Below are 10203 nucleotides of genomic sequence, written 5' to 3' on the forward strand. Positions count from 1 at the left end.
TAAATGTGATATAAAAATAAAGTCAGATTCTGATTGACATTGGTTACCGATTATACGTATAGATTTATCAAATTCAACACGATCGCAATTATCGATGATATTAAAGCATATCTAATACAATAATAACACGATTATTATCCATATAACATATCAAAAGAAATAATACGCGAATATTATGCGTAAAGATAATTGATAAATGTGATATAAGAATAAAGTCAAGATTCTGATTGACATTGGTTACCGATTATACGTATAGATTTATAAAATTCAACACGATCGCAATTATCGATGATATTAAAGCATATCTAATACAATAATAACACGATTATTATCCATATAACATATCAAAAGAAATAATACGCGAATATTATGCGTAAAGATAATTGATAAATGTGATACAAGAATAAAGTCAGATTCTGATTGACATTGGTTACCGATTATACGTATAGATTTATAAAATTCAACACGATCGCAATTATCGATGATATTAAAGCATATCTAACACAATTATAACACGATTATTATCCTTATAACATATCAAATGAAACAATACGCGAATATTATGCGTAAAGATAATTGTTAAATGTGATATAAAAATAAAGTCAGATTCTGATTGACATTGGTTACCGATTATACGTATAGATTTATCAAATTCAACACGATCGCAATTATCGATGATATTAAAGCATATCTAATACAATAATAAAACGATTATTATCCATATAACATGTCAAAAGAAATAATACACGAATATTATGCGTAAAGATAATTGTTAAATGTGATATAAGAATAAAGTCAGATTCTGATTGACACTGGTTACCGATTATAAGTATAGATTTATCGAATTCGACACGATCGCAACTATCAACGTTATCAATGCATATCGAATACAATAATAACAAGATTATTATCCATATAACATATCAAAAGAAATAATACGCGAATATTATACGTAACGATAATTGTTAAATGCGATATTAATGCATTTTATTTGGGAAACGAAAATATTGATTCGTGTGAAAAAAATTTTAATTAGCTAAATTGAAAATATATCTCAATAAATAGAAAAATATTGATATTTTTTGGCAATACAATTAACATTTCTAAAGTTATGCCCTCGAACCAGTAAGATTGACTCTTAGAACGTGAAAATCTGATCATTATTTGACTATAGGAAATAACAGAGATTAGTTGTATAAATTAAAACTCACTTTGCACCTGCCTATATGTATTCCTCGTTAAATATTGCCTATTGGTACGGCGAACTATAATTTAATGACATGGAATTGTGATACAATTTGATCAAAATATCATCCCGAGTTCAATGAAAAAGAAGAATTTGTGACGTCATGAACCCGTCATCCTCATTTGCAATCATACTAATAGATTAAAACTGGATTTTTCAATTTCACAATGATAATAAGGAAGAGCGGTGCTGTTCTTTAATTCCTTTGGTTTTCGAAATCTTTTATCCTCATGTCAAAGTGGATGATGGTCAACTATTATAGCTATCTTTCATTCAATCCTGAAATATGACGGCTACGAGTAGGTTAACAACTTATTCCACGGTCATATTGAAACAGAATAAGATGCTAAAAAGAAAGAGAGTTCTAAAAAATATACAATTTTAAAAAAGGAGAATGAGGTTTTTCTTTTTAGGGTAAATTTCTTCTGTTCCTAGAAATAAGAACATAAAAATATTGAATGAAATCAATCAGACTAAAAGCGAGAAATCTACTCATTAACTTTTTGGTTGAATTATCGTCTGAAAATAAGTGTTAGTAGAGCGGCAAAAATCTCTACTAGTTTTAATCTAAATGGAACAGATTTTGTTCCCTGCTGTTTTAATAATTCTTCTTATTGAATAAATAAACACAAGGAGGGGGGGATACGTAAATATACCCTCGTTACCGTATTTCTCTCTTTTAAATGTGTAAAAAGCAGACGATGTTTGAATTAAGAAAACCAGTTTGAGGAATAAATTAATGTGTAACATTTTGTTGGTGAGTTTTTTTTCCTTTTTTAAAAGAAAATTTGAAAGATTATTTTGACTTATAGAGTAGAGAGGTAACCTATTTTTGTATTTCTATTTAATTTGATAAAGAACATCAAAGTTTGTGAAAGAATTATAAAGATTCGATCATTTAATATTTAAAAATTATAAATTAATATGCGTAGAAGCAAAGCTAAAGAATAGAGTTCTGTTCAATGGCGCGTTTTTGTTAACAATTAATAAAAACCATATGAAGAATTTCATGGTAATGCGTTGGCGTCAAAGAATTTTTAATTTCTCATTCACCTTTCTCTATCATTAAAAAGCAATTGTAGACTATTAAATTTGGAACAGGATGTCAATAAAAATTGGTATTATTATTTACCATACCGTTTAAGGGATGATTTCAATATCGGTACCCTACTCCAAAATAATCGCTAAGTTTTGCTTCAGGTAAATGATAAATAAATAAATAAAAATAAAATCTCAGAAGGGGACTAACTGGGCGAACGTCTACATATTTTATTTTTCAATTTCTTGTGAGTTTAAAATCTCTTCATTGGCGATTGCAGTTGGCGCGAACAAGTATATGCATATGCAACGCAAAAAATGTAGAAAATCATTTATCCTATATGCTCATATTAATTCCATTTATCGTGATTTTTCATTGATTATCAACGCAAATTCACGATTATTAGTTGAGGATTTCATTCATGCATCTGCAAAACGTTTTTTCTAAAAAAATTAAATATTTGCCATAAAATTGATTAACGTATAATTGCTGTATGAGGCATGTTTATCTAGTTTCCACCTTAGTTTGATTGATATTTACTCGAGCGCGAGCTTGTTAAAATAAAGATCATGCGAAAGAAAAATAAATTTTCTACAACAATGGATAAATAGTCAATGTTTAAAGCAAAAAAGTTGAAAAAAAATCACGAAGAAGCATTTATATTGCAATAACTTTCGAGGAAATAGGAATTACTTAAAAAACTCATGTTAAAATTATAACGCGAAATTGATTATCAGCACGTTAAAATTTTTTGCATTTCAGCAGACAATTGATCGATCATCATGTTTTTCTTTTTAACTACAAGTTTAACATTTAATCATTCTCGAACTAATAATCGAATTGAATTTTTTTTTATTCCATCGAGTTTCTTGTACATTTTTCTACACACCTTTGTAATGTCAAGTTTCTAAGCCCATTTTAGCAGCAATACGAAATGTAACTTAAAGCAAAAAAAAAAAAAGTGAAAAAGATTTGCAATAAATTACTTAAAATTTTAATAACTTTCGAACATACTTTAATTTCGAAAAAACTCTGTGATAAATTCATAAACAAATGTGGCCCTTTCAATATGTCATCTGTGTAGTTGCATTCCTGAGTCCTGTACAGTAGCACGTATGTTATTTCTTTCTAACAAATTTAACTCTGTAGTAGCATTCCTGAGTCCTGTAGAGTAGCACGTATGGTATTTTTTTCCAACAAATTTAACTTCTAGTAGCACTCCTGAGTCCTGTAGCGTGGCATGTATGGTATTTCTCTCCAACAAATTTAACTTTGTTGCAGCATTCCTGAGTCCTGTAGCATGGCACGTATGGTATTTCTTTCCAACAAATTTAATAGCATTTCTGAGTCCTGTAGAGTAGCACGTATGGTATTTCTTTCCAACAAATTTAACTTTCTAGTAGCATTCCTGAGTCCTGTAGCGTGGCATGTATGGCATTTCTCTCCAACAAATTTAACTTTGTAGTAGCGCTCCTGAGTCCTGTAGCGTGGCACGTATCGTATTTCTTTCGAACAAATTTAACAGTTAATAAATATAGAATGTTAATTTTTTTATTTCATCGTAATTCCTGCATACTTTTCTGAACATCTTAGTAATTTTAAATTTCTGGAACTTATAATTTTCGCGCAGCAAGGTAAAATGTAATGAAAAGCTTAACGCCCAAAACAGAGGCGTTACAATGTTTAAGTACAGAGAGAAAGCATACACTTTAAATAATTTTTCAAAACCATGAACAATTCACGGACAAATTATAAAACCATGCAAATCTTAAAACAAAGTTTTATCATTTGCAGAAGTTTTGCTACAATGAAACCTGGCTTATTGACCCCCGCCCGAATTTGCTCTCGATTGCCGAAAACCGAATTTGTCCTACAGAAGGAAAGACCCCAAAACTTTTGTGACTTGACAATCTGCCTCTCTTGAGCGTGACCGTGAAACAGCTGACCGAAAATCATAATTTAAAAAAAAAATCGGATGTTAACCACAAATCATATTTATTTTTTTTAAAAATCGATTTTTTTTAAAATTTAAATCTGATTCTTTTTTACTTAAATCAGGTTTTTTTCTTTTTTTTAAGTACCACAAAATTTATTAATACTGCTTAATACTATTATTAAAATGATATTGTTACCGAAGTACTAAGTGTTTCTAACTAAAATCTTTAAAATATTTGCAAACTAGTCACTGAAAAAATAAAATCATATTTTTTTCCTATTAAAGTTCAATACTCTCAAGAATTTAACGGAACAAAGACCTGATTTGTCAATTAATTATCAAATGAAAAATGAATTAATTTAAATCAAGATACATGAAGAAAAAATAATAATATTCTAAATTACTCTGGGCAGAACAAATCTTTCTTTTTGTATGTATACACTAAATTACAGTACACAAACTGCATGTTTAATAAGTTTATTTATATTTATAAAAATATACCAGCGTACATTTCAAGCCCTTCACAATCAGATTGAATACATTTATATTGTTAGTATTTTAAGAAAAATGGGAAATAAAATAGAACTCAACAACGACCTAGTTTATAACAGCCAATACGATTCAATTGTATCAAGAAAGAGAACAAAAAACATTATTAGTTTAAGCTTTTAGTTAAATCAGGAATAACTGTGTTATTGCACTGAGGGGCAGAGTGCTAGCTTATGAATGAAAAGGCACCGATCACAGTGCTAACGTACAACATTTCCAATGGTATATGGATCATTAGCAGGAGTTTCTTTTTGTCTGTCTAACCGTGAGATATTTTCAAGGCTTTCATCTCAAAGTAACAGGAATGCGGTTTCGTTTCCTTCTTACGGTCTTCCACAAACTGGAATCTGCTCCAATCTCTGATCTAGGATATGAATGACCAATTCACAGCGCAGGCAAAAATGCCACAGCGCCGCACTGCGGAAGAGTGGCACACGAAGACTTAATTAAAATAAGAATAATTTTGTCATCTTCAGGAATTTTAAATCCGTAAAATCTACATTAATTTTATTGAATTTTAAATCAAAATATCATTCAAGATGAACAATATTTTGTATTTTTGTGATATAACAATATTTCGATATCGTTCAATATCAAAATATCGTACAAGACGTAGAATTAAAATACCTCATTTTGTTAGAATCTGCAAAAACTAATCGTAATACCGATTGAAAAGCAAAAATTGCTTTGTCAATCCGCAAATTTTCAACAACTCACTGTTCTATTATAATTAAGAATTTAATGTTTTATTTTATACATAACCTAGCTGGTAAAATCTCATTTAGGATAAATCCTGCTTTATTTATTAGATTATTTTTTAGATCTACCTTCTACCATCTACTCAGACTTATATGTAAATAAGTGCTGTTTGCACAAAATATCCCATAATCAGAAAAATAATTTTTTTTTCACCTATTGTTTTTAAATTTATTTATTTTGTATGTCGTTAAAGTCGGAATTTGTAAGCGTAATTTGTCATACAAAATATATTAGCCACCCGTGATGGAGAAAATCCTTAGTCTTCTAAGTTGAGTTCAAAATTCCCTATGCTTGAGCATGCATAACCGCAAAAATCCCTATGAATCGGGATCCTCAATGCCGGAGATAAAAAAAATAATAAAGCTGATCTGGGACTTAAACTATAGGAAAATTTTCCGGATTTTATTTAAATTTAAGAAAAATTTGCTTAAAACTAACCTTGACATTTAAAATACCGATTGAAAAAAAAAGAAGTATCCGATTGCTTACCTCTTCAACAGAAATGCAGTTTCTATCTGAGAAACAGATAAAGTTATAAGTTCTAACTAAAGATTTTTTTTATTTCGAATTGATATTTTTAGTATCAGAGACCTATAAATAAATAAATGATGAAAAATGTTTATCATATATTTAGGATAAAAAGGACTTAGTCAACGTCTTATCTGACAAAATTCGCCAATATTAGCGATTATTTACGGGGTTTCTCTCTCTCTCTTTACATTGTTTACTATGTTATCTTTTTCGCTTTGCTTAGATTAAGCTGGTTTATGCAATTTAAAGATGCGTACCTGTTCATTCTTACAGTCGCAAAGTATTTAGCTTTCTTAAGCAGTTTAAAATCTATGTGGGTAACATTTTAAAATAGAATGCCTAAACATAATCCCCTTTGAATCATTTTTATTTTTAAATCACAAGGAAGTTATGATTTTTTTTATTATAGATAACCTGATATGTTTGTTGACTGATCAGCAATTCGACCATGAACGTTTCGACCTTCCGATTCTGTCGATTTGCAAAATCGAATGTTATCTATAATTTTTTGTTGTTGTTTGCAAAAGCTGCTGTATCTTAACGGATTTGTTAACATATAAAAATAGGCAAGAATGTTAAGATTCGGAAGAGCACAACAATTAATTTTGATAGGAAAAGGCGACAACAGAAAACGTAAGAACAGTTGTAGTTGTAGTTCATTTACGTCGCACTAGAGCTGCACAATGGGCTATTGGCGACGGTCTGGGAAACATCCCTGAGGATGATCCGAAGACATGCCATTACAATTTTGATCCTCTGCAGAGAGGATGACACCCCCACTTCGGTAGCCCAACGACCTGCACGCGAAGTCGATCATTTCACGGTAGCACAGTTTAACGAGGGCCAATACCGCACACCCTCGGTCCCTACGCAGACTGATCTAAGTAATCACCCACCCGCACACTGACCGCAGCCAGTGATGCCTGACTTCGGTGATCTGCTGGAAACCGTGTTTTAACGATCAGTCCACTGCGAGACAAAACGTAAGAACACATAACTGATAATATTACTACTGCGACTTCTTATATGACAGTTAAGGTTAAGTTATAACAATTCTCCTCCACTAAAATTGGAGGTGACAAAAAAATTTATCGTAAACTACATTGTCTCCTAGGTATACAGGTAGTCGTCGATTATGCACAGAGGGAAGGTACAAAATTACTCCATTTAGGGACACTTGCCCCTGCCTCGATGGAAGTAGAAACATCGGAAATAATCTTTTGTTGCTTCGGAGTTTCCGGACTCTGATTTAAAGAATTAGTTGAAGGTGTTCGATTAGCCAGGGCCCGACTTAGCCTAATAGGGATCCGGGGCAAAGACATTTTTGGGGGCCCCCCATTGCTTCACTACTTTAATGAAGAACCGAACTTTATGAAGGTATTTAAATTTTTCATCTCTTTATAAATAACAAAAAAATTGATCAGAACCTAAAATAGCTATAAAGTCCCCCTCCCCTCCTGTGTCAGACGAAATGTCATTCTGTCCATTTTATTGATTCTTTGACAATTCTACGTCCATCATGCCGGTTTTCTAATTGTTAACTTTGTCCTCTAACTGAGGAAAATTCATATCCTTGTCGACATTAGAGCGAAATTCAGCTAAAAGGCTTTTGATTCACCAAATTTGTCCACCGTAATAGCGAAAATTTAGCTTTAATTCCACCCTAGAAAGTCACGGATTTACGAAATATAGATTGTGTTCATATGATAGATTAATGAAGAAACTGACATAAAACTGACGGATTTTACACTATACCGATAATTTGTTTAAAAAAAAGTTCATTAAGAAAGGTAATGTAAAATAAATTTTCCATTCGATTTGGGGACCCCCTCTGATGAAGGGGCCCGGGTCAACTGCCCCGTATGACCCTGCCTTTGTCAGGATCTGCGAGTAGCTGGTTAATATGTGATGCCCTGAGTCTAAAATTATGCAGGTTATAGATGGCTAAATGAATGTAATCAGTAAAAAGCTTTTTAAAACCAGAAGAAATTTCGAAAACTTCCGGTGTATTCCTCCGCTTATGTTATGCTTACGAGACGATGTGTGAACAGGCTTAATATTCTAGGAAGTTTCATTATTGTAATTTGTGATTAAATTTAAGCGTTATTTTACCATTCATAAGATTTTCCAGTAATTTACAAATTCTAACTGGTTGTCAGTCAAAAACAAATTTAAGAAAATGAATATCAAAACATAAAAAAAGTGTAAAGATTTGCCATGTTTTGAATGTTTGACCATTATTTGGCTATAATTGTGTAAAATATCACCGTTTGATATTTTTTTTGGGTTGCATCATAGCATGCTGGCGAAGTCTTCCGAATTCATTTGTTATTTGTTTCTCTGAAATTTAAATAGAAATAATGCGTTATTTTGTAAACACGGTTCCTATAATAATATTGTATGGCGAGGTTTTTCCATAGAGTTGAAATTTGAGGCTCAAAAAGCAATCGGAAGTAGTAACCCGGAAGTCTTAGGGCGAGTTTTGACCCCTAGCGCCATCTGTGCTTAGCTTTGCACGGTCTACCATCCATGTTCTACGAAGACCTAGGTTTTCACTCTTATCGGAAAAGAGAAGTTCAAGGCTCGACACTAGCATAAAATTAAAAAAGAATGTTAGAAAGGTGTGAAAAATTGCTGAACTGGCGCAGTAGCAAAAGTGTTTACCGAATAGTCTTTTCTAATGCGAAAATATTTTGCACAGAACGAAGCTATAATAATGTTGTTCATTCAGCAACCTTCGATGATATACTTGAAAATGATCGAACGATATGTTCGCTGCAGGGTCAAATAAAGGAAAAATTTCCGATAAAGGGATAAAAGTCAACGCTGAATATTACAAAGAGGAAATATTTGCTATACATTTATTGCCCCATTCCGCCAGATTGTATCCCAAAAAAAAAGACTGGATATTTCAGCAAGATACTGCACCGAGCCAAACCAATACAAGTTTATCAAGCAAGAAGGTTGGCTATCCTTTGGACTATTGTGTTTGGGAGATTTTAGAGTTAACGCTAAGCAGTACAGAATATTGAATTCACTCAAAGCTTCTTTATTGCGTGAATGGGGCAACCTCGTAAAGTGATTCAAGCTTAACTTCTATTCATCATATATATTTATAATTTTTATTTAATATCTGTACAAAAAGTGATTCGATATTTTTAACTACCTTGCAATAGTTCAGTCATTAAAGGCTACAAAAGTTAGGGAATTTTCTTGATGTGTATTGATTACTAGTCTTATTTTCCAAAATTAATTTTCATCAATAAAATTTTATTTTCTCCGTAACTCAATATAATTTGCATTTTAAAAGTGCTAATTACATTGGGTTAAATCATAAAAAAATGCATATCTCCTTTAGAAAAAAAAACTGTATAGCCAAAATAATACCATATATTATATTCATATGTAGCATAATGATTCGGAAAGTTTATTTACTTGCCTTTTAAACAGACAAATTTCCAAAATATATATTTTTTAAGAATAAAAAATGTTTTTAATCTTTTTTTCAAAAATTTTTATAATTAATTTTTTTTGATAAAAGAAATATATATATATTTTTAGCTTGTTTAGACAACTAAATTTAGGTCTGTATAGTTTAATAGTTTTTTTTTAAGCCGGTAGTCAGCTACAGAAAGTTGCTCCTGTTTCTGCATTATGTCAACAAGGGGAATTCCAACTGCATGCTTTTTAAAAATAAATTATTATTATTTTTCTTTTTTAAAAAAAAGTTTCTTAATTTTATTTGTAAATAACAGAGCGATAACAGTGACAATAATCTTCTTTTTCTACTTCACTAGGAGAGAAAATTTGCTCCGAAGAATTACTTTTCAAAATCCGAAATTTTTACAAATTCAAAAGAGAATAGAAAAGTTTTATAGAAGGTCTTCAGGGATTCATTTGCATCGAATCATAGTCAATCCACTTACACCTCAAAAACTAAAATTTAAAATTTAAATTTATCATTAAACAAGTAATCTGAAAAAGAAATTTTTAAAGTCAATTACTACTTAGGTCAACAGAGACATTTTTTTTAGTTACTTTTTATTAAAAAATTTAAATTTTTTCACCCACACAAAACTACATTTAATTAATGAATATATATATATATATATATATATATATATACTGTTTCTTTAAATATTT

The 10203-nt window shown here is 30.8% G+C and overlaps 1 protein-coding gene across 5 annotated transcripts in view; it reads right to left on the reverse strand.

Annotated features, from left to right (window-relative positions):
• The window catches only part of LOC122270034 (uncharacterized), a 44036-nt gene that overhangs the window by 14468 nt on the left and 19365 nt on the right, over window positions 1-10203 (reverse strand). The window contains exon 1 of one of the 5 annotated variants that reach the window (XR_006225563.2): window positions 6019-6103. The exons of 3 other annotated variants lie outside the window; for them this stretch is intronic. The gene's annotated coding sequence lies outside the window, so the exon portion shown is untranslated. Of the gene's footprint in view, window positions 1-1211; window positions 1372-6018; window positions 6104-10203 lie in introns of those variants that run through there. One more of the 5 variants, XR_006225561.2, reaches the window with a different exon arrangement.

This window comes from Parasteatoda tepidariorum, chromosome 6 (genome assembly GCF_043381705.1).
Source record: "Parasteatoda tepidariorum isolate YZ-2023 chromosome 6, CAS_Ptep_4.0, whole genome shotgun sequence".
NCBI classification, from domain to species: domain Eukaryota; kingdom Metazoa; phylum Arthropoda; class Arachnida; order Araneae; family Theridiidae; genus Parasteatoda; species Parasteatoda tepidariorum.